The sequence below is a fragment of the Ursus americanus genome, chromosome 6, assembly GCF_024610735.1.
Source record: "Ursus americanus isolate L20-20 chromosome 6, mUrsAme1.1.p, whole genome shotgun sequence".
Lineage (NCBI taxonomy): Eukaryota > Metazoa > Chordata > Mammalia > Carnivora > Ursidae > Ursus > Ursus americanus.
In genome coordinates, this window is record NC_142132.1 from 68,782,518 (window position 1) to 68,808,043 (window position 25,526).

Sequence of the window (25,526 nt, forward strand, 5' to 3'; positions counted from 1 at the left end):
TATGAATAAATATTTATTAACTAATTGGCTTAAAATTGAGCAATTAAAATGAGTAAGATACATAACTTTCCTCAAGGAGCACAGCCTTGTTTACAAAACGTAACAGGGTAACTGCTGGTTTCTATACATAAAGCGATAACAACAGAAAGCACTAACTGATCTGCAGTGGTTAACCTGACTCTCCGAGAGGCAAACAGAAGCTTTCAGAAGGGGAAGGAAACGCCCAAAACAATCTCCACTCAGGTACGACCCTCTTTCCAGCTACAACTTCTATTTAAAATTATTTTAGGGACTCTATTAAATGATAACGAGATTATTTGGAACTTTCTAACTTTTGGTGTGTCAATAAAACACAGGAATTCTTGGTGGTAAGCTGCTTTTCCTATCCAGCCAGCCAGCTAATGTCAAAAGGAGAATAAACAAAGAGCCATTTTGTTAAATGGACTATTTTGATCATGGAATTTTTTTCAAGGAGACAGAACAGCTGTGGGTATTGACTGTTTTCCATTAAATCTTTTAAATCAGAGACAGATAAAAAGAGATAGCCCTGCACTTCCTTCCCTCAGGAGGTTATTAGTTGATACATTTTTCCAGCTATGTGGCCCCTGAATTACAGATGACACAGGAGGAAATCAGACGTTCCAATTAATAATTTAAGCTGAGGCATTTGTGTCTTAGGAGAACACAAGAAAAGAAAAAAGAATTTCAATCTAGTGCCCACGGATTTCGACTGTCCTTCTGTTATTTTCATATAAAAATCACAGAAAATAATCTATGCTATTCTTTAAATAAAGGTTTAGGGACACGGGTGGCAAAGAAGAGGACCAGAGCATTTTATAAGAAAAACCTGGCAGGCCAGAGCTTGGAGAAAATACTATCCGTGAGCCTTCCTGTTGTGTTCCTCAGAGAGCACAAATCCTCTCACTCTCTTCTGTTATTTTTCGCTGAATTCACAGGGAAAACTCTTACAGAGTGAAGGTCTGTCTCATCTTGCTCCCCAAAACTCCAATCAATCAATACTATAGAAAACTGAATTCAAACACAAAGGTGGCTACCTTCAGTGTGTTCTTTGTAAAAATGCAACAAGTAAACCAAAAAGCCATCAAACCTGAAGATGCTTCCTTTTGACTGAGCATGAAAAGAAAACCCCACCAATCCATACAATAGTCTACTATTTGATTGTTAAAGAATAGTAATTTTAGCAGCAAATACACAACAAACAGCATTCACTAATCACACACTCAGAGCCACCTTCCCATCGTTCTCGTGTGTATTTGAATTACAGGATACTGAGTTTCGCTGAACAGCTTTACAAGGTTTATTATCTGATACAAAAAAGCCTTTGTCACTCCAGTAAATAAACGTATTCAGTTCTACTAGGCACTGTACTGGATGCCAGGGGCTGCTGGGGAGCAGTAAGGATGAATGACAGAGCTTGCTAATCCCCAAGAAGCTGAGCGGGGTAAGATTCACACATGCATACTAAGTAAAAGAAGAAATGAGTTAAAAGGATAGGACAGTACTTCTGCCCAGAGTGTTATAAAAGTTACCCACACACCTGTGCACACACATTCCACTCCGTGCCGGTGAGGACCAGGGATGGAAAGCCCTCTGTGTCGCGGACAGCACCTCCCTCTGAACCCCGATAAAGACAGTCGTTTGGCTCAATACTTCTACAACTCAAAAATCTACCCAAAAAATAAAAGATGTGGGGGGAAAATGTCAATAGAAAGATACTCACTCCAAAACTACAAGACTGAAAAATCTGGAGCAGTCATAAAAGCCAGCCGCCAGGGGTTACTGTGCCTCATATGGTAAGTACGATACAACGGGATATGACACACAGTCCAAAAAAGGTTCTTTGAGTACGCATGATGTTGGAATTTACAACTTAGGATAATGTGAAGAGGCAAATACAAAACCTGATGTTAAAACTATATACATAAAAGTACCGCAAGGAAGCACCCTCACCTATGGTGATGACCTATTACGGATAGGCTTATGCATGCTTTTCGCTCTTCTTTGTGTTTTTCTACCGTGTCCAAGTTACGTAACTATATATGATGAACATGCAGACCCACATACATATCACTTTTAAATCCAATAAATAGGAAATGGCTTTTTGAATCGTCCGTGAAACCAATGGATGTTACGTTACTCAGAGCGTATTACTCAGTTACGTACAATGAGATGACCATTAGCTTCCTCCCATTGCTCTAAGTCCCACAGTAAGATACGCAAGCACGCAAGTGGATGTCTGTGTCAGTTGAGCAATAGCTACTGCTGACTCATTTATTAGAGTGCATGGCTTTTTTATAGCAGGTATTCACAAAAATCCTGCCCTTTATTCCCACACCCTGGCACGACACTGTGGTTAGAACAGGAAGACCTCGCATTGGCATGTATTTCCATACGCCCTACCCCCGCGGAGAGCCTGCAAGCAGTGCCTGGGAAATGTGGAATGGAGAAGGTTGTGTCTCCCCCCGGGGACATGACTGACTGTGGGCCCTTGAGCCGTGCACGCACTCACTGACTCAGTTTCTTCTGCAAGATGGCGCCTGGGTCTGCCCAGCACACCTCAGCCAGGTCTTGTGGGACCAAATGAGAAAGCACGCATAAGCGCTCTGAAGACATTAAACAGCTCACAAATGCAGGAGAGGAGGAGTATTGGCATCTGGTAAATAAGCATAAGGAAACCGAGTGGGTTAAGTGGTTTGTTCCTGCCTGTCTCTAGAGTCCCCCGCAGATGATCTTTCCACCTCACCGAGGAGCGACGCTGTGCCCAAGTCAGACTGAGGATTGGGAGCCAGGAGAGCAAGGGGAAGCAGGAAGTGAAACTGACCCAACTGCTGGCCAAGCTCTAAGGAAGAGAGTATTACTGAACACGATCTACGTAAGATATTTCCACTCAGCCCCAGACTCTGATCACCCTCTTGTAACCCTTGAGAAGAGTCCAGTGCACCTCCGCTCCCTGTGGCACCCCCCTCCTGAGGGCCAGCTACAGGGGGGCAGGAGAACACACACCTGGCCTCCGCGGCCTTGTCCCTGCACTCGCCATCTTCACCCAGGACCCGGGACCCTGGCATCACCTGAGTGTAAAATCCTTGCCGGCGTGCTGCACGGAAGTGTGCATTTCTGACGGGATCGCGTGACCCGCTGCTCAGGAGTTCTTCCAGTTCCAGAATCGACATATTGGCACCGGCAACACATCCTACCCTGAACTGACGATCCACACGCTGGTCTAATTGTTAAAAGGTAGACACTGCGGGGCCCTGCCCTGGCTGTGCCTTCGAGGGAGAGAAGCCAGGAGTGGGCTTCACATCCTCCACCTGAGCCTGTGGCCGCGACCCTGCCACCAGGAGGGTGCCGCAGACCAGGGCCGTGAGGACGGTGACGTCCCCTCCCAGGAGCCCCACGCTGGCCGCCTGCTTTAGTCCCCCGCAGGGCCTGCTTCTCACGGCTGAGGGACACAGAAGGAGGCTCAGGGAGGCGGGGACAGTCACCAACAGAGAACCACCAGCTTCCCAGAAGGCTCGGCCATCAATAAAGCACAGATATAATGGGAGAAAACGTTAGAAAGACTCGATTTCATAGCTACCACTGTGTGCAGTCTGAATTCTCCATCCCCATCCACCAATAAAACCATCCTCACAAAAAAAAGAAATGTGAGGCACAGATACTGAGGTCAGGGAACAGAGCAGGGAGACTGGGGGCGGGGGCAGGGGTGGGGGTTGGGGGGTGGGTTCATTCATGCTTTTCACCCGCTGATTTTACCCATAACGGTCCTAGTGCTGCTAACCAGCTGTAGCGCAAACTCACTCAGGATTCCTGAACACAAAGTTCCCTGGAAACTCAAATCCAGGGGTCACGGTGGAAGGAATCCTGAAGGAACGTTCTTCCCATAATGTCCTCCGTTAATGAGACGTTTGCTTTGAGAGGGACACATTTTCATCTCACTAGGCACAGAGAATGAATTCCAGTGCCCTGAAGTGGAAACTCTTCCTCGACAGACTTGACATAGAATTTCAAAAGTCTGAACCGAACGTTATGTAAGAAAGGAAAGTTAAACCATTCGGAATTACAGATGCACGCTAATTAATTTGGGTTATGTTTTTAAAAAGTCCCTAACTCCAAGATCTTACCTTGAAGAAAAAAGTAAGAGAATGGCCACCTAATATGACATGCAAGATTTTATTAAAATAAAAATAACACTAAAAAACCCTATTTCCTTTATAAACTTATGTTCATGGGAAGTCACTACCTTCTTTGAATTTCTAGGTTAATGAATAAAAGAGAGACCCAGAAATGGCAATTATGATGATTATGAGTCCTGAGATACAAACAGAATATCAAAGAGGGAAAAGGGATCTCATGTCAACAAGCAAATAAATAAATCATTTATATCACCCTAAGCTTCATGAAAATGACAGGTAGACCTAAAGAACCTGTTTGGCTTATAATTTGTCCTTTCTTATAAAATGTTAATATATGTGTATCCCCTTTATTTAGGGATTTGCGATTTTCAAAAACTCTTTTTGTGTCTATTCGATTCTAGGAAAACCTCTGGCAAAACAAGACAGAGACTTCTCTCCCCAATTAACAGATAAAGAAGAAAACCTTAGGGCAATGAAACAAGTAATTTGCCTACAATCAAATGACCATGAGTCAAGAGAATCAAAACCAGAATCTAGGCTGCCTCATCCTTTCTACTGTAGCCAGCAGCTTCGCCAATTTACATACAGCCTATATAACTTGGGAATAAAAACAAAACAAAACGGAATTACTGATTTTGTCCAAAAGAAGCCAACCTAATCCAAATGTGCGAACTGGAAGCAAAAAGAAAAATATAACGTCCATTGCTTTGAGGCTTAAGGGAAGGAACAGGTTTGAGGGAATGCAGAAGGTGGCTACACATATGAGGGAGGAATGGGGGGGATTTCAGAAGAGGGGATGCTTTGAGGCTTGCCCTGCCCTCCAGAGGGTCACCACTGGAAGTGAGCGGGGTCACTGAGCATGAATGAATTTGGGCACCCATGGGTGGCACATCTCTGCAGGCTCTCCCCTTGCTCCTCCTCTTTGCCCTTCTTAGAACCAGTCTGAAGGGCAGGTGCTGGGCCTGGAGGAAGGCAGCACCCCCCCACACCAGCCTAGCATCGCCTAGTCACAGGCCCAGCTCCCCAGCCAGTGGTGTTTTGGTCCCAGGTGGCTTCTACTAGGGAGCACTTGACTGGCACAGCAATGGACTGGACACTCTCCCAACCACACCACAACCGAATAACAACATCAAAACTGCCACAACACTACCAACGACAGCATTTTGTCCCCTTGTGCCAGAGAGCACGGTCTAGGGTTCTGAGCATCAGTCTCTGCTTTAGACTCACAATTGCAACATGAGCTCTTCAGGGAGCTACTCTATTCTGACACCCTCCTGTTATAAGTGATTTGCCTCAGGTCACACGACTAGTCAGGAGTAAAACAGAATTTTTCCCGGGGTCCCCAAACACTAGTCATTGCCCTTTCTCCTTTTTATTTGAATGCAGTATTATGAAAATGCTCTATTTTGGTTCACACGGATCTCACTACGGCTGAAAAGAGCAGTGCAGCCAAGCCCTGTTCCCTCCCACCTCAATGATTTTGCTTAGCTGGTCCCCCTTGCTTGCAAAGTCTCTCTACCTCTGTTAGAAGTGACAAAATGTAATGCATTCAAAGCCATCTTCAATGGCTCTTTCCCGCTCCAACTCACTCATTGACTCTGAAACTTTACCCTGAAAGAACTTTGTTTCTTCATTACATGACAGCCTACATCATACTCATCCATGCAGCAAACACTTACCCATCTTCCTGCTAAGTGCCAAGCTGGGCACAGAAGGATGGACAAGACATGGATGGTTCTCGGCTGGGAGGAGACCAGTAAGAGCTTCCAGGTAAAGCGAAGTGGGTGAGTGCGGGCTCAGGGTGCCAGAACGCAGCTCAGCCAAGAGGATGTCCCACGGAGGATTTCCTGCTCGTGCCCTTTGCTGCCATTAACTAAAACCAGGATCAGAGTCATGAGCCTTCCCCTCCACACTCTAGCTGCCAAGATTAAAAACCCACACATCTGTAAAACCGGGGAGTAGCAAGGGACATCACTACAGCATGGTGAATGAGACATCACGGACGCCTTCTCTCTTTCCTCAGCTACGAGAGGAAAAGGGCTGCAAGTTTAACTTTTTTTTTTCTCATGGGAAATAAATAGGTGCCGCGGACTTGGGCCAAGAGCAGGCAAAAGCGGGCCACAGGAGGTCTGCACTATCTTCCTGAGGGCACCCAGTGTGTCATAAGCCACACGAAACCCCATCTCACCACCAACCCTGGCCAATAGGGAGAGAAGTGCTGGTTCCCAGACTTGAGGGCGAGTCGTCCCCAGTGATTAAAGCACAACTTCTACTGACCCTTCCGTCACTGCAGGTGAACCAACCTGTTTTTCCCGAATTCTCTCCGGTATAACCAGAACGCTCTTCCAGTGTGGAGGCAGAAAGCCTTGCCCTTTACTCTACTTGCATTTACAGGTCCCTTCGTATTGTAGCCACAGATATTTTCCTAAAGCACAGGCCTGAGTCCCTCCATAAACAAACAGGGCAACCAGAAGGGTCTCTCGACACTTAGGAACCAATCTCTGATCAAAAAGGTAAGGATTCCTTCTCTCCAAGAAAGAAGTTAACAGTTTGGGGGTTGTTTTAACCAGTTGTTCTCCATTTTCAAGACTACCTGACATATGTCTACCTGGATTCCTGGGCTCTAGTCCCATGATTCTGGCTCAGAGGATCTGGCAGGAGCCCTGGAATACACAGCTTTAAAAGGTGGTTCTCATGCACCATGGGCATTAGACACAATCCTCAAGGATAAAAACTAAAGTTAAATGCGTGATCCTGAAATCTGCCTATTTTCCCCTTTCTCAAGTACTGAGATAGCTTCCACTCCAATTTCACAAGTGAGCGCCAAGCAATCGACTTACCCACATTTGTTAGTTAGTTTTGAGGAAAACAAGTGAAATCTGAAATTGGGACTGCTCTGAAAACCATTTACATGAGGCCAAAACACAAGAAGGTTCTACTCCGGTGACAGCAGCCTGGGTTTGCTCTGCTGACAAGATGTACCCTCAAGTGCAACACTTGTGAGCACGGTCTCTGCATCGAGCATTTTCTAATGACTCTTCAAGTATTAACTCCAATAACTTTATGTGGTGGGTAGGAGTAACTATTATCTTTAATTTATTTTAATAATTTATTTTTTTATTTTTTAAATTAAGTTATTTACTTGAGAGAGAGAGAGCATGCGCATAAAGGCGAGGGGGGAGAGAATCTCTGGCAGACTCTGCACTGAGTGTGGAACCCGACACAGGGCTTGTTTCAGGACCCTGACCCTGAGATCGTGACCTGAGCTGAAACCAAGTCAGATGCTTAACCAACTGAGCCACCCAGGTGGCCCTATTATCTTTAACTTAAAGCAAAACTTCTCAAGCCCCTCAACAGAGCACTTAAGGTCCTTCCCAAATTTAGTTTCATTCCCCAAGAACGCCTTTAAAATCTCACTGTGTCCCCAATCGCCAGACCCATGCCCACCTCTGACTTTCTTCTTGGGAGTTCCCTCCCCAGAACTGTCCCTTCCACTCCACAATTACAACTCCTCTTCGACAGTAAGAACACAGACATTCGTGTTGGACCGAGGTGCAAATCCTGGCTTTGTCATTTACTCACTGTGCTTCCCCGGGATGAATTTCTTATACCCCTAGGATCTCAGTTTCATTATCTATACAGGAGTTTTCAATGTGTGCATTCAACAGTACTTGTGGGTGCCTACTACGTTCCGAGAACTACTCCAGGATCGGGGAGACAGTGATGTGCAAACCGGGAAAAGTCCCGTGCTTATATTCTGGCAGAAGTCACACAATACAGAGGAACAAGTAAATACGCAACCTACCAAAGGAGAGTGTCATAAAGGGACAGGATGAAGAAGGTTAGGGACGTTTGGGCATGGGTGTGGCTGTGGCAGAAGAGTAAGGTGGGTAAGCAGAAGACCTGGGGAGGGGTATGACGGCATGAGTCACACAGGCGGCCAGAAGGAGGGATGACTAAAGAACTCCTATCAGGGAAAACAAATGACTGGGTTTGAGAGCTAGCCTAGAGCACTCAAAGACCAGAAAGGATAGCGGGAAATGGGTTGGAAAGGTAGCAGGGGCCAGATCATGGCGGGTTTTTCTCCTGGAAGGTTCTGGGTGGAGGAGTAGTGAGGAGATCTGACTCAGATTTCCAGTCACCTTGTCTGTTGCAACAAAAACAGGGTCTGGAGGGCAAAGGTGGAAAGAGGCCGAGTGGCGAGGTCCCGGCCACCGCCCAGGCAGAAGTGGGTGATGGGTACCTCAACTAGGTGGTGAGAATACCGGATGGAAGAATCTCGATCTGGACGAGAAGGGCAGAACGGGCAATATCCACTGAGGACAGGCTGGACGGGATGAGAGGATAAGGGGAGTCAAGGATGACTCCAGGACCTGTGGCCTAATTCACAGGAAGGATGAAATCTCCCCCCACTAAGCTGAGGAAGACTAGAGGAGGGGGCAGGGGTTATGTGGTCAATTACGACGATGGCACGCAAAATGCTCGGTGCACGCCAGAAACACAGGAAGGACTCGATATACACGAACAGTGATGTTTGAACTCACCATCATTCCAGGTGAAACCTTGACTCCTCCAGAATACTCATCACTCCTCACTGGAAACTCCATCCCGTGTTCATTTGGGCACAGGAGAGATACCGACCTACCTTGCATTTCTGCACAGTTTTCATGGGGGTTGGGGGTGGTGAAAAGTAAACATAGCTTGCAGAACTGTTTGCATGCTTTGTGCAGGCAATAAAGCCTCTGCCATATCATACCTGCTAAAATCAACTGCCATGTCTGGGGAACTGGAATTTATATCTAAAAGAAATATCCTGGGGCATCTCGGTGGCTCAGTCGTTGAAGCGTCTGCCTTTGGCTCAGGTCATGATCTCAGGGTCCTGGGATCGAGCCCCATGTCAGGCTCCCTGCTCAGTGGGGAGGGAACTTCTCCCTCTGCTACTCCCCCTGCTTCTGCTCTCTCTCTGTCAAATAAATAAATAAAATCTAAAATAAATAAATAAATACATAAATACATAAATAATACATAAATAAAAGAAATATGCTGAGGCTTTGCTACTCTGTGACCCAATCTGAACAAAGACCCAGACTCCTAAAGGAAAAAAAAAAAAGCAAAACCAAACCCAGATTTCACGTTTGTGTGAAAAACTCGGAGGCAGAACAGGGCAACGTGGTTGGCTCTTTTTTGCTTTAGGACAAATGCCAACATGGACTTGGGGAAGTCAGGTCCCTGGAGGAGAAAACAGGAGATGAGACTGGGGTCAAGAAATCGTGTCCATTGGGGTGCAACGCTCTGATCCATCATCAGCCATGTCCAGGTATGGCCTATCACACTGTAGGTAGAAGGTTCCAGACCCGCAGAGGGGACAGGTCAGGGCTTCCCCAAGGTCTGAGAGTGGACCAGTGCCAAAGGCCGGAAAATTGGCTGAGAAGAGTGTGTTAAAAAAAACATGACTTCCCTAGCCACCCCCCTCGGAATTCTGACTCATGAGATTGGGTGTGGGCCCCCCAGACTGTTTTTAACCAGTTCGTCAGGTGTTTCTGCTATTGACTCATCTTTGAGATCCATGGGGTAGGAAAGTACTTTGGCAAATATAAAACACTATACAAGCATACGGTGTAATTAAACCATTAATTCAAAAGCAGTGCTAGTGGCCATCCTTCAAAGGCATTGCCACACCCCCCTTCCTCTGGTCCCATGGAATCCACTCGTCCAAGGCCACACTGCTCCACATGCTGGATCCCAGGTCATCCAGGCACACAGACTAAGGAGCTTGGCCAGGCAAATCTGATCCCTACAGAAACTGGAATGTGGTCACCACTGGCCTGAAGCTGGACTTAGAGTCTGCAATGGGGAAACTGAAGGAGAAAGCAGAAAAAAGGGATTTAAATCAGACAATTATCATATGGTTTCTCTCATCTATGGAACATAAGAACTAGGAAGATCAATCGGAGAAGAAAGGGATAAAGAAAGGGGGGGTAATCAGAAGGGGGAATGAAGCATGAGAGACTATGGACTCTGAGAAACAAACTGAGGGCTTCAGAGGGCAGGGGGTGGGGGAATGGGATAGGCTGGTGATGGGTAGTAAGGAGGGCACGTACTGCATGGTGCACTGGGTGTTATACGCAACTAATGAATCATTGAACTTTACATAAAAAAAATAAAAATTAAAAATTAAAAAATCAAATCAATCAATCAATCAGAGTAGGCATCCAGGGGTAAGTGTTCAGTCTAAAAATGTGAAGGCAACAGGCAAAGCCTTGGTGAGATCACAGAGGACAAAGCTGGTGCACATCCGGATGCCCAAGGTAGGCAGGAAGGCACAAAGGGAAGGGTAAGATGTCACACACACATTGCTAGACACACAGTATTTAACATTCACACAACTTCCATTTAAAGAAGAGGAAATCACAGCTCAGAGACACTTAACGGACTCATCGGTCTCAAGGTGCACAACGCGTTCCGTGGCAGAGCAAGAGCCAACAGCAGGTCTGCCTAGCTACATCCTTGCCATCAAAAATATGTATTACCAGCCTATCCCATTCCCCCACCGCCCTCCCCTCTGAAGCCCTCAGTTTGTTTCCCATGGAACTTTACATCAAAAACTAGGGATGTATTGTATGGTGACTAACATAATAAAAAATTATTATAAAAAATACATATTAAAAAGAATCAGACTCAACAAATGAAAGAAATCCCGAGTGCATGGACTGGAAGATTCAGTATGGTTGTCAATTCGCTACCCAAATCGATCTCCAGACACAATGCAATCCCTACCCAAATCCCAAAGACATGTTTTGTGAAAATATAAAAAACCACCCTAAAATTTATATGGAATCTCAACGGATCTTGAATAGACAAAAAGATACTGAAAAAGAAGAACAAAGCTGGAGGTCTTCCATATATTCCAATTTAAAAACTTACTGCAAAGCTACAGTACTCAAAAATCATGTGATAAGGTATAAAGACAGATATACAGACCAAGAGAAGAGAGAGCCTGGACATAAATCCCTGTGTGTGTCAAATGATCTTCCACAAGGCTGCCAAGACTATTCAAGAGGGAAAGGACAGCCTTCTCAACAAGTGGCTCTGGGACAAGTGGATTATCTACGTGCAGAAAGAACAAAGCTGGACCCTTATCTTACACCAGCTACAAAATAAACTCAAAATGGATCAAAGACGTACATGTAAGAGCTGAAACTATAAAATTCGTTAGAGGAAAACACAGGGCAGAAGCGTCACAGCGCTAGACTTGCCAATGATTTCTTGGATGGGACATCAAAAGGACGGGCAACCAAAGCAAAACTAGATTAACTTGGACTTCATCACAATCAAAACCTTTTGTGTATCACAGGACACTGTCAACAGTGCTGTGAAAAGGCAACCCACGGAACGGAGAAAGTATTTGCAAATCACATATCTGATAAGGGGGAGCTCCAACAGCACACGGCATCCCCGCTGACCCCCGACCTGTTTTAGCTCCGATATCACCACCATGGCTAAGTCCCACTAGACCCGGCGAGTATGAGCCCTGTGCTGCTGGACTCTTCAGAACACTCACTGTGCTAGCATTCACATCCAGCCACTCAATGAGCCCTCCCACTACCATGTCCCCCCAACTCATCATTCCAGTTTCTTACAACCTGAAACACTGCCCCCCTCTCCTTGAGTAGTATCTGAAAATAAATTAGTTGCACAGAGTATCCGTTAGGCTTTGACAAATGGAATAAATCAGTTGTAACTGGTAGCTTTATATTCCCAATTTAAAATGGCAATTTATGCTCATAAATATAATACAGTATGACAGGACAGAATTACTTCCACTGACAGCATCAGGTTTTGATCCTAGAGTAATGTTCTAGGATACAGTTCCCAATCACCAGACTCCAGGCTGTACGTTCTGAGTCCACTAGTCCAAAGAAAGATAAAAGGGAATTTAATAAATGGCTGAGACATCAAGGAGCTAGGTTACAAGTCTGCCGGGGAGAGCACGCGCAAAGCCTGGGAAACATCCACAGCATGTGTTTTTTTAAAGCTGTCATAATTTAAAGTCTTTCTAAACATCTTACTGTTTAATCTAATTTTCCCTCATGAATGTTTGGCTGCAGCTCAAATTGAATCAACATTTCCATTATAAATCTCTATTTTCACATTTTCCTAGTTTGATTGTAGAATGTCTTTCGTCTGAAATATGACACGAGCAGAAGCCTAAATGTTCATGCTTTTCATCGGCAACACGGTTTTACTACAAAACCAAACTCGCAGTTTTCTGCCAGCCAAATGTCGAGAAATTATTTAAGCGAAATGAGAAATAAAATTTTGTAGAAAAAAAATTCTTCAATGATGTATTTCCTCCCAGGTTCTAAAGAAGAAACAAACAAAAATATATCTGCTAGGTTTTTTTTTGTTTTTGTTTTTTTTTACTAATGCTAACGTTTGCCCATCCAAAGATACCACATTTAACGTTGGCTCTTGAATGTGGATACGCACCATAAAAGTCTGTCCAAAAGCTGTCGAATGTCAATCATTACATTTGCATCAAACATGCACCTAGTAGTAAGGAATTCTGCACCAAATCATCGTGATGTTTCTTTCCACAAGTCACTTTGTGATGTGCACCTTTAAATGCATGGAACACTGGGGGTTATAGGCAAACAATGCATCATGGACACCGCACCAAAAACTAATGATGTACTGTACGGTGACTAACATAACGTAATAAAAATAAATAAATAAATAAAGCCACCCTGGGTATTTTAGCAAGGAAAAATAAAATAAAATAAACGTTGAAAAGCAGCAACAAAAAATCTATTTGTCATTTTTATCAGGGCTCCTAAATTATACATATGAAACAGAAAAACAAGTGAGGTCTACTCCACTTAAACAGATTTAATGTTCAATCATGGTTATAAATGTTGGAGTCTCAAGTGACTTTCTCCTTAGGGATGCATTCTGTCGCTAAAGTAGGGGAGAATTCCCTGACACTTACACCTGAGCATCCGACAGCAGTCACAGCCAAGGGCATGTACGGGCTGCCCGGGCCGAGCTGCGGAGGGCCTTGGGAGGAACCTGGTGAACAGAGTTCTGTCAGAGGCAGACTGTCTGCTCAGTTAGAGGCAAAGGACAGGTCTGAGATCTGAGAGGTGGGAGAATGAATAGAGAACCACCAAAGCAATGATACCTAAGAACCACATTACACCACGTTAGCGAGCACACCCCCACCCCTTCCCTCCACTGACAACACGGCTTTGTCTCCGCAATCCTGGAGTGGAATATTCTTACCCATGTCTTATGTACGGAGGTGGCTTTCACATACACAAGGCTCTTAAAGGAAAACTGGAGGGAATCCGATTTAATACTCAGGAATTCACAGACATTCAGGGCCATCTTCTAGTTCTAAGTGACCCAAACAAATCCCCTTGCCTCGTCCATCCCTACCTGGGGGAACTAGTCTCCGCTCACTCTGCTTCAAATGGTATTTGAATCCAGGCATAAGAGCCCAGTCTCTCAAAGAAAAAGTCAGACCTAAGAGGAATCAGGCTACAAAATGATTGAGCTGTTTAACTGAAACAAGAGCGAGCCCACAACACCAATAAATATCTGTAATCAGATTAATGAGAAGGGATTCTCAAAAAACAAATAAAAAAACCTAGAAGTCCTAAGTCTCTAAGTGCCTTCTTCTCTCCTCACTGCAATATTTCTATGAATGATTTCACTTTAAAAGAAAGAAATAAAAGACCTTCTGCCTACAAAAACTTAAGATGACTGGCTGACAGGAGAACAGGTCACGTGACACAGATTGAAATGTGAAAAAAACAATTTCTCTTGTGTCCAAATATTTGGGAAGTGTAATGGCTTAAGATATTTATGTTCCAAAGAATGTGCTTTAATTTAATTAACTCCATTAATTTTTGGTATCAAGCAATCTATAATTACAGTATGTCCTATAGGATCTGGAACAAATCCTATTTTGATCAATAGGAATAAGAAATACTCATGTGCGCACAAGTGTGTAAGTAAAACACAAGAGCAAAACACAAGAGTCGCTTCAAAAGAACAAAAGGAGAAATTCATCTCTCTTTTACAGCTCCCAGATCCCAGACTTTACAGCAAATACATATTGAAATTCCCAGATCCAAAACATGAAGTGACCAGGGATACATGAAGCGGCCACCACCCTTGGGACAGGAGACACGGTGTCGTGACAGCACGGGTGCGGAGTCAAGACACGGAGCTCAGAATCATGGCTCCATGCGCACTGACCCTGTGACTCAGCCAAGAGACTTAAGCTTTGAGAGCCTCGGTTTTCCCATCTGTAGGATGGAGAGAACAACAGGACCGATCTCCCGGGCCTAACTGCTAATGTAAGTGACGCTTAGAACAGTGCTCCCACTATGCTGTGAGTTCAACAGTGACTATTACTGTTTTCCTCGTGATCCTTGCACCGCGTGCAACGTTTCTACCTCTCATGAAGATATTTAGGGCTTATCTATTACTCATTTCTTAAAATCACCCTGAATGACAAAAATATGCTGGGTAGAATGCTTTTGGCAATAAATGTCATTAAAGTTATCTGTGATGCTCTCCCAGAGAATTCTATAGCTGTCCGTGGCTGAGGGCTGGGTGTGAGACCTCGTTAATGTTTGCTGAGTACAACTGACCCTTGAGCCACGTGGGTTTGAACTGTGCAGGTCCACTTACAGGCAGATTTCAATAAATACAGTACAGTACTGTAAATGTATTTTCTTTTATAATTTGCTTAACATTTTCTTTTCTCTAGCTTTCTTTATTGTAAGAATGCAGGATGTAACGCATATAACGACAAAATGTTGTCTATCGGCTGTTTACGTTACCAGTAAGGCTTCTAGTCAACAATAGGCTATTAGTAATTAAGTTTTGGAAGGAGTCAAAAGGTATACGTGGATTTTCCACTGCATGGGGTGTTGCCCCCCCTCCAATCCTCTGTTGTTCAAGGGCCAACTGTATAAACAACAAAAAAGTCTCAGTAATGTCAAGGGCAGGAGGGCCAAGCTCAATTATCTCCATTCGACCCCTGGCCAGTCACTGGTCAAGCAGATGAGGGGGTGAATGCTGACCGAGGACTCAGCATTCGGCTCTGTGGAGTGTGTAAACAAGAAAGACTCCAGAAGGCTGGGGTACTTCTAACACGGCCCAGGCCAGAGCAGTCTACAAGGTCTCCAATCCTCCAAGCACCCACTTCCCTTCTCCAACATGGCAGAGGCAGGAAGTGACCCCCAGGAAGGGCTTATACCCCAAGAATAACCCTGAGTAAAAGAATGACTGGTGTCCTAACAAGATCTGATTCTTTCAAAGCCTCGTTCTATGTGACGCTACACGACTCCCTTTCCAGAAAGGCCACAGCCATTTTCCATTAAAACCTTTTCACCCCTGGCATCAAATAGCATCACCCAAAATTCAGCACCTATCCCGCTGTTCGCAAGTTATCCAGACAAAGAGAATCACTACAGAGAACGGTGTCCTCTTTAAGAGCTTTTATTTTGCTCATTTCTACTTTGTGTAATCTTGAAACTTGTTTAGTGTTTTGTCTACACATGCTAAAAAAAACAAAAAACAAAACCTGTACACACACACGTACGCACACCCCACACACATAACTGCGAAGATAAGAAAAACTATGTCTCGATCTTCGTGGCCGTAGAAGGCACACAGGTGCTCTGAGTAGAGATCTCAGATCGTCTCCTGAATTACAGTTACTCGTCCAGGAAAGCCACAGCGGGCCGGCTGACTCACCAGTCAGGAAGAAAACCAAAATGTGACCTTGGCATCTCAGTCTCTTAGGATATATAATACCATGTTCTGCTTCCTATTTTTGTCAGCTCCTCAGTCCAGCCAACGAATATTCCAGAGACGTGGTTTTATCTACCTTATTTTCAATGCACCCTAAAACTGTTTAGATGGCTCATGCAGGTGCCCTACCGGTCACATGGGTTCTGTTCATGGCACCCCAGAATGAGAATGCCTCTCCTTCAGGTGTCCTCTGTCAAGCAACGGGAAGTTCACTTATCAGCGGTCTCCAGCCCTCCACCAAGTTCACTGTAAGCATCGCTGTTAGTAAAGCGGCTCCGTCCCTCCGGTTAATCTGGCAGATGAAGCCCCATGGGCTAGAATCCTGCCTGGGAGTCCTCTGTGACCCCGGTGACCAGCTGGGTCCCTAGGCAAGGCCCCGAGGAGTTCGAATGAAGGAGTCTTTCCAAGTGGGAGAAGTCCTGAGGTGAAGGAGCCAGTCAAAGGTCAGGCAAGAATAGGCAAAAGCACTCAGTGTAACTTCTTGACTTTATGGAAGAGGTAAGAGGTCAACAGGTGCTAACCTGGAGTCCAGCTGAGCCCTGAAAGCCACGTTTACAAGGATGGGTGAGGGCCTGCAGAGAGATCCCCGAGCCTGCATCTTTCAGGAAGGCACTGTTCAGTCTACTCTGCATCCCCACAGAGTGGATCTGGGCCCCCACGGTCTTGCGCTTAACCCATGATCTTGGAAAGGCTGAGCGCCCATCACTGTGCCGATTCTGATCTGACCGGCAAGCAGCACCACTCCCCCAGCCTTCTAGAAGTAGAGCCTGGCAGTTTGGCACTGCACCCTGGGGCCGGCCTCTGTCCACTGGAAGCCTGAGGACTATGCGCTCAGATTAGAAGGCCCCAGGGACCCGGCAGAACTGGCTCCTGTGAGCTTGATGCCATAGGTTCTGTTACTGGATCTTAATTCTGTGCGGACTGGAAGGCCCAGACAGAAACCAGACATCCACACTGAGGCGCAGGGTCGCTGCGGTGCCCACAACCAAGGCCGGGGCTGCATTTTCCACAGGTTCAGCCCTCTTCTCTCTAAGTGACCAGGTCAGATCAAAAGCACCAATTACAAAAGCCAGACGGCAACGCAGTGGCTCCTTCCAATCCGCGACTAGGTTTCCCTGAGCATCCTCCCACAGCTTCACTGCACACAGAAACCCACAGCCCAGGGTGCTGAGGTCAGGCAGGAGAGGAGGACGACGAAGGCCAGCCAGGGCTGTCTGGCAGTTTACAGACACGTCAGAGCGGAGAGGTCAGAGAAAGGGGAGGAAGAAAGGAAAGGAAGCAGGACGAGCAGCTGGGGGGAGATGCAGAAGGGAAACTGTGCAGAGAAACAGAGGGGGGAGTGGGGAGGGCAGGGCAGGAGGGATAGGGGTCTATTTGGTGGAGCAGGCTGATAAAATTTAAAACCTGCCCAGAATATTATCAGCAACATCCACCGCTTTCATGGGCCACCTTAACACTCCCAGAGCACCCACTATGTGCTGGACGTGACACGGAGTTCTTGAGAGTTCATCTCTGGGCTTGCCACTTACAAACGGTTTACTACTTTCAACAAGAAAACAGCTCTCGAGTCCAGGAGACATACTGAACAGAAATCCCTTTGATGATAGGAAGACACAAAACCTGGGGACACCTGGATGGCTCCGTTGGTTGAATGTCTGACTCTTGATTTCGGTGAGCTCATAATCTCAGGGTTGTGGGATCGAGCCCCAAGTCAGGCTCCATGCTCAGCACGGAGTTTGCCTGAGATTCTCAGTCTCCCTCTCCCTCTACCCCTCCCTTGCTCACGGTTGCACACATGTGTGCGTGCTCTCCTTCTCTCAAATAAATAAATCTTAAAAAAGAAAGAAAACGCAAAACCTGTAACACTGAGATCTATGGTTTCCTGCATTCCGAGGTCCACGTGCCGCCCAGGGTGTCTTTAACAAATGAGATTGAAGTGATTTTCTTTTTCTCCTAAAACCCCAGGTTTATTGACACTGAACAAATCCTGAATTACTTTCTTGCCAGTATTTGCACCTGCAAGTTAAGACAGTAAGTCAACACAATGCAATGATGCTTACATAATAAAAGTATTCAGTTAAACTTGGACTTTAGCTCCCATCGACTTTATCTGCTGGTCTGAAGCTTTTTACCAATATTTTAACAAAGCGAAAGAAACCGTGAAAGAAAATCACATCAGCACTAACCAAACGCTAGTTTCTGGCACACTTGCACAAACAGGCTGTCCCCGGGAGCAGGGTTCTCTTTGAAAGCAGAGCCCAGGTGCGTGACCCAGAGGCAAGGGCGGCCTCAATCCTACAGACACACAGAGAGTGAAGGAGGCAGGGAAGGAATGTGGAGTCTTCAGCTGAGCCTCAAATTTCTTTCTCTGTCCTTTATTTAAAAAATACCGACCCAGACCCCGACCAGAAGAGACAAAACAGTTCCGTTCCTTTTTTATTACAACGCATCTGATACACAAAAATGTCCTCTGAATATTTAGCATTTGTAGTTAAGGATGTAATAATTTAAAGTTATCATGAGCGGTGTAAATAGCACTGGACTGCTACCACCTACTCACGTGATCTTGGGAAAGTCTCTCCGGGCTCTTCGGTAATTTCTCTACTGCCTGAAAAAGGCAAATTTCATTTCATAGTTAATCTGCAATACAAACATTTCTGAGACACCCGACATAAATAGAGATACCGCAGTCACGTAACTCAATCTCCTGCCTACAGGCAGAGTTGCGTTTATGGCTTGAAAATGTGGGCATTTCATCCATGGGGAATTATTCGTCCTTTAAAGAAGCTCCCTTACATAGAGTGTGAAGTTATTTTGTCATAAAATTCTAAAATCTGTCCAACTCTAATCTTAAACATGGTACCGCGATGATCTTCCTACAGCACGTCTGGTAAGGTCCAGTCAGGCAGAACCTTCAAAAACCTTTAGTCATTTCCCTCTGACACAGAATAAGACACAAATTTCTCCTCAGGACCCCTCCATGACCTGACCCCAACCCACCTCATTTCTCACCTTCCAAGAAGCCAGAGATGAAAACAACTGCCCGTTTGTGGACTAGGCACTGGCTAGGTGTTTGCATTTACATTATCTCATTTAATTCTTACAACAGTTCAACGTGCTAAGAGTCAAGCCAAGTAGCCGAGATCACATGATCAAGCAAGCGCTGGGCGGGTGGGGTTCGCCCACCTCCGGGAAGCCGGGAAGCCAGCCGAGCCCCAGGAGGAACCGCCCATTGTACTCATAGACACTCCTCCCTAAGTGTATGCAAATAGCCTGGGGCTATGAATGGAAGATGCCTTGTCTGTACACTGGTATTTGCACATGACAAGAATCAGGCACTGCCACCTACCACCTACTAATTCCCTCAGCCACAGCAAAACAGCCAAGTTGTCCAAGAATCTTCAAGACGTTCTGTGCGCCCCCAGAAGGCTTACTCTGTCCTAGCTGTGTCTGCCCCTGCTCGGGATCTGTCCAGCACGAGCCAACCAGAGGAAAGCCTGTGCTCCTGAAGCTGTGGGACAGAGCGGCCCGGGAGCCATAATAACCTCTATTTTTACCGGAGGTTTAATCAGCGATAGAAAAATGTATTGTACACAAACATTTCAGTGATTTACTGAAAGGTTTTTTTTGTCATGATCTAGAAGAACCAAGATTGGAGTTTATGATATTGCCATTAATATTTTCATAACAAATGCTTTAACTACGGACGCACACATGTTAAGGATACAGAAAAACATACGCATATATTTAGGAAAACCCCCCAAACACAAATCTTTTTTTTTTCCCTGACATAAAAATGAAGGTTTTATGCTCTTAACACCCAGGAAATGGGCACTGAAATATTTCCATGCTCTGGGACACCCTGGGGCATAGGGAATGTATTACATGACTGAAAGGTTATAAAGACTTTTGAATAGGGGCACCCGGGTGGCTCAGTCCTTAAGCGTCTGCCTTTGGCTCAGGCCGTGATCCCGGCGTTCTGGGATCGAGCCCCGCATCAGGCTTCTCTGCTAGGAGCCTGCGTCTTCCTCTCCCACTCCCCCTGCTTGTGTTCCCTCTCTCGCTGGCTGTCTCTCTCTCTCTGTCAAATAAATAAATGAAATCTTTAAAAAAAGAAATAGGGGCGCCTGGGTGGCACAGCGGTTAAGCGTCTGCCTTCGGCTCAGGCCGTGATCCCGGCGTTGTGGGATCAAGCCCCGCATTGGGCTCCTCCGCTAGGAGCCTGCTTCTTCCTCTCCCACTCCCCCTGCTTGTGTTCCCTCTCTCGCTGGCTGTCTCTATCTCTGTCGAATAAATAAATAAAATCTTAAAAAAAAAAAAAAGGAAGAAATAGACTTTCGAATATAAGTGTGCTTAAATGACAATAATAATCTTTACCTCTCAAAAAGAGTATCTGCTGTAATAAAGACAAGTTTGATCAAAGTAGTATAGGAATGTGATGGTAGAAAGAAAGAAAATAGTAAGTCTGCAATCTCTGTCCCCTGGGTCACCTACTTCACTATCAAACAAAAGGCACCTAGCTCCCAGAGTAACAGTACCAAGTCTTCTCACAGGAAAAATAAAAAAATTAGCACCCAAGTGACTACATGTTCTCGTTATGCTTTTCTCTCAATCAGAACAGCTCCCAGAACAGAGAGCCCCCCATACACGCCTTTTGCTACGGTAGGAACTCCACGTGTGCTGGGGTAAAGCCCACTACACTGTGACTTGAACATGAGAATTCTTTTGAAAAGGAGTTATCAGGGTTTACACTTTGGTGAATAGGACAGACCCAAGACTGGTTGCTCCTTTTCATACCTTTGCTTTCTGAGAAAAAAATCACCCAAGCCCATATTTAAACAAGGTATTTCCATTTGCAAGAATGCCTGAAAATTACAAGTAACCTGACAGCCAGTTTTAAGCCCTACGATTTTGACCAGCCTAGCGCCCGGCATTTAGTTAGGCATAAATTGTTACAACATTCCCTGTAATGTAACACTGAAAAGCGGAAAAGCAACTTGTCCAGGGACATAAACTTGTTCCACAAACCGCGTACGTTTGGTGATGGATTTCTAACTTCTTCTCATACACATTTCTTACTTTCATATGTGATTTGGAAATGTCAAATTAAAGCACCTGACTCAAATATCTAAAAAGCTCTGTGTGGGAGTCTCAGTGCCCTGGAAGAACCATGGCTGCCTTTGCTCGTATTTAACTATAAAAGCAATCTACTTACCTGCACAAAGATTGGGAAAGGCAGAAAAATAAGTAATTCATACATAATATCACCACCCTTACAGATGCTGTGGTTTACACCTATTTATTCTACCCTCTTGTCCTTGGATTGTTTTCTCTACCAAAAAACTGAAAAGTCACTAATGGCTTTTTATTCTGAGAAACCATGATAATTGTTTTTAAAGAATTCGAACTGTTGAGAAAAAAACAAAACCTTTCTTAATATTATTAAGAGTTTAGTAAAAACTTAACAACTTAATAGCTATATTTATCACACTAATATATACATATAGAGAGTATGCAAGTGCCTTCCAGTTTTCTAATTCTCCTATGATTATCTAAATGTTTACAGTGGAATTTACACCATACTATAGATACAATATTATTCTACAACTTCTTTTTTTTTTTTTTTCAATTACAGTATCAATGACTTCTTTCTGTGTCGGTACAGACCTATATTGCTGCCTTAATAAGTCACCGCGGGCTTCCTTTAAGAGCTAGAGTTACAATGCAAATTCGCTAGACAACATTTCAGAACGGTAAGCTGTTTACAAACTGAGCAGAAGTTCCGTCCCTCCTCCTCCTTCTGGTGTTACTGATAAGAGCACAATCAGCAACTATGTTGCCATTATACCTCAAACTCTGGAAGGAATACTCAGATCACAAAAACCAAAATGCCATTTTTATCTTCCAGCATACTCAGAGCCCTGGCTACATCTCGAGGCTAAAGGAAGCTACAGAGATTTAGATACAAAACAATGCAGTGGACTGATGGAAAGACTAGATAGAATACGTGTATCTTGCCCCTCCCGGGCTATTGCCTGCCAGCTGGGTGTACCACTTACATTACAAAGTAATGTACATTACTTTTGCATGTAAGGATGTCCCTCTCACCTGAAAAAAACGCCTCAGCTCTTCATAAAAGTCTTCTCTATGACCCTGAGAGGGGAAAGAAAACTCTAAATGGCCACTATTATTCAGAAATGTCCACTTTCACGGACTTAGCATTTTTCATCTACTTTTATGGAAGGGTTTTTAAGGCCCCCTCCTCCTTTGGAAGAGTCAATACACCTGATGAGCTTCCCACTCCGTCTAGTCACAGGATGACGTCACAGGAGACTCTGCCCAGCCAGCCATCAGCGACACGGACTGAGAGCACACGGTGCCAGACCACACAGCACGGGCTTCGGGAGGAGATGCAGGTGTGATCACAGACACACTTTAACCTACTCAGCGTGGGAAGATGAATACAGCCCCACCAAATCACACGAAGCAGTGCACCAATGAACACAGTTCATTCCACTCATCTACCGATGTCTGCTCTTGCTCCGGGGATTGTGAGAGGCACTGGGTGTTGTGCAGGACAAAAACTCAGCTCCTGAAAGCAGTACACATTCTAGTAAAGGAAGGAGACATGCGAATAATTAAAACACGTTGATGAAAGACATGATGAGAGAACTGCATAATGCTATGGAAGCACTGAGAAAACAGCCAACTGTCTGAGGATGGCTTCTCAGAAGGAATGGTACATAAGTCAGGCCCTAAAGTATGAGCTGGAGGTTTGCCAGGTGGAGAGGAAAGGGAAGGCCATCCCAGGGAGAAGGAGCAACAGACAAAATTAAGGCATGAGAGAGCACAGGGAAGTTGGCAGGGTTCGGGATGGCTATAACATAGAGAACCAGGATTCTCAAGCCACAAAAGTGAAGGAGAATGGAAAGGGATTTTAAAGCCAGAGGTTTAGGACTTTGTGTTTCATGTTCATGCTGTGAGCTTTTGTGGGCAATGGGGAGTCAATGTCGACTGTCAATCAGGAAAATAGCAAGAGTGGATATTTCCTAAAATGTTGTCATTGGTGATGTCATCAGATAAATCAGGATTCTACCAAAGAAATGGATCCAGTAGTGTGCGTTTATATACGTGTGAATGGGGAGTAGGGGGGAGAGGCGGGGAAGAGGAGGAGGGAGTGAAGGAAGGAGTTGATTTACTCAACTGTGGGGGTGTAGAATAGGCTAGAAACTCTCCAACAAGACCTGAGGCTGCAATTCACAAAGTTTTTTTCTTCAGAGAAAACTCAGGTTTGTTCTTAAAGCCTTTCAACTGATTAGATGAGGCCCACCTAGATTGTCTCCTTTTTATTTAAAGTCAACTGACTGCAGAAGTTAGTCACAGCTACAAAATACCTACTCACCAACACCTAGATTAGTGTGCTTGACTGGATAACTGAGTGCTTACAGCCTAGCCGAGCTGACACTAACCATCACAGGGGTCTGCACTGTTTACTGAAAAGTGAATTAATGGGATGCCAGACACAAGAGAATGGAAAGAGCAAGCAACCTGAGCACCTCAGCAGAGAGGAATATGAGCCCGTGGCTGGAAGGGATTATGAAGAAGGGGCTGGAAATGTTAAACAAGGAACATGAGGAAGAGTCATCTCTAGGAAATTAGAGATAGAAGACTAAATTCACATACCTCTCATTCAGTAAAGGTTTAGTGATGAACTACTTTTTACCCTAAAATTACCCTACCTTAAAATATGGGGTAAACAAACGTATGAAAGGGGGGGGGTCCCTGTCCTCAAGCTCACAGTCTGGTTGTGAGAGTTACAGAACAATACATGACCATATAAAATTAAATGGTTAAGTTTTAGCCAACAGACTGGCACAGTCGAGGGAGAGAGTAGACAGCACAGAGAGAAGGACCCGTGAGGTGGGGGGCACTCTCCAATGCCCCGGCAAGCAGGGGCAACAGGAAAAAAAAACTGTTTGGAACGTTCTGTGGGTTTGCCAGAGAATCATATACTTTCTGAGGAAATGGAGAAAAAGAGAGTTAGAATTCTGGTTAGTCAAGAAAGGTTTTCTGGACTTGAGGAGTCTTTGCTGTTTTGCTTGTTTTTTGTTACTGTTTGGGCTGCTTGGTTTTGGTGGGGGTGGGGTGGTGACTAAAGCCACAGGTGTCAGTTTGCTCAAGGAAGGAGCCACGGATGGAGGTTTCAGTAACCAAGACTAGCTCACCCTTCTGAGGAGAGAGGCGTGTCCTGCCAAGCACAAGTCGCCCTGGTCTCTTCTGTCCTTCCCCCAGTTATGTACGTAGAAGGTCAACAAATGCCATTTTCCAAATGAGCTTATTTTTTGTGGAAAGCTAAAGAAGTTAAGAAACATTCACAGTACACTTAGAGATGCCAAGCATCACATGTACACTACCAGTTTAAGACCAGAAACGGAGAATATCAGTATCTGCTTGAATACACATAACATGTCTCCAGTAGGATGCACGAGGCACCCATAGTACTAGATGCTGGGAGGAGGGGATATGAACGGCAGGTAGAGGGTGGGGGGTAAACATTCCACCAAATGTGCTTCTGGACCACGTGAATACATTCCTCCAAATTAAAAAAAAATTGTCAATAAATAATAAATAAAGCAAACTTTTGCCCCACCTCCCCGCCCCCACACACACCAAAAAAGCAGATTTTTATAGGAGGACACACAGCTAGAATAAATAAGACAGGTGATCATAGCCAGAGTAAGCAAGTCATGTCTAGGTGATCACGGGATGCGTGATGCGAGGCGGTCACTGTGAGACAATCAGGTATTCCCTAGGGACAGAACCATGGGTCTCATCCTAGTCACATGTGTTTCCAGAAGTCTTAGGATCACTTTGGTGGGGAAAGGGCACAGCAGAGTGATCAAACATGCAAATTTTGAAAATGACCGATCTAGAAGGAATACCTGCATCACCATCATCCCAATCCCAGGTTATTCACAGAGAATTTCTTTGAGGCTTCTAAGTGTTCACTGAAGCAATCCCTGTGCATAAGTGATGAGCCAAATTATCTGACCCAGACATGTATTTTGTTTCCAAATTCTTCAGTCTTCATGCCATTTTCTCCAATCTATAAAGATCTGGAAGAGACCCCTCACCTGCAGAGCCGTGGCCGACTATGAATTCTGTGACAGGGTCATGAGCAACTCTGCTCATGGCAACTGGTTTAACATCTGTGCCAGGCCAAGGCCATAAGAATGGCCCAGCCAGGGCCTGACACGCTACTGGCAGTCCCAAAACATGATTCCCATTCTTCCCAAACACTAATCCTAAGAGTAAGTAAAAAGCCAATTTTCTAGAGAAGTAATTACATAATCCACTTTTTACATACAAGCTTTTCAACAGAGTAATTGCTTGAGCAAAAGGAAAATAAATATTAGTATGAATATAACTATAGCAATCAGGCCTACATGCTGAAGGCAGAGCCCAAATCACAAGGGTTCTCATGAATTCTGCAAACCACAGTCGAGAATTGGACGGTTTCCTTCTGCAGCTCGGTGGCTGCCT

The 25,526-nt window shown here is 45.0% G+C and overlaps 1 protein-coding gene across 9 annotated transcripts in view; it reads right to left on the bottom strand.

The window, feature by feature from the left end:
• The window catches only part of SIPA1L2 (signal induced proliferation associated 1 like 2), a 212,949-nt gene that overhangs the window by 117,591 nt on the left and 69,832 nt on the right, over positions 1-25,526 (bottom strand). The window contains exon 1 of one of the 9 annotated variants that reach the window (XM_087863123.1): positions 17,841-18,726. The exons of the other annotated variants lie outside the window; for them this stretch is intronic. The gene's annotated coding sequence lies outside the window, so the exon portion shown is untranslated. Of the gene's footprint in view, positions 1-17,840; positions 18,727-25,526 lie in introns of those variants that run through there. 9 annotated transcript variants of the gene reach the window in all.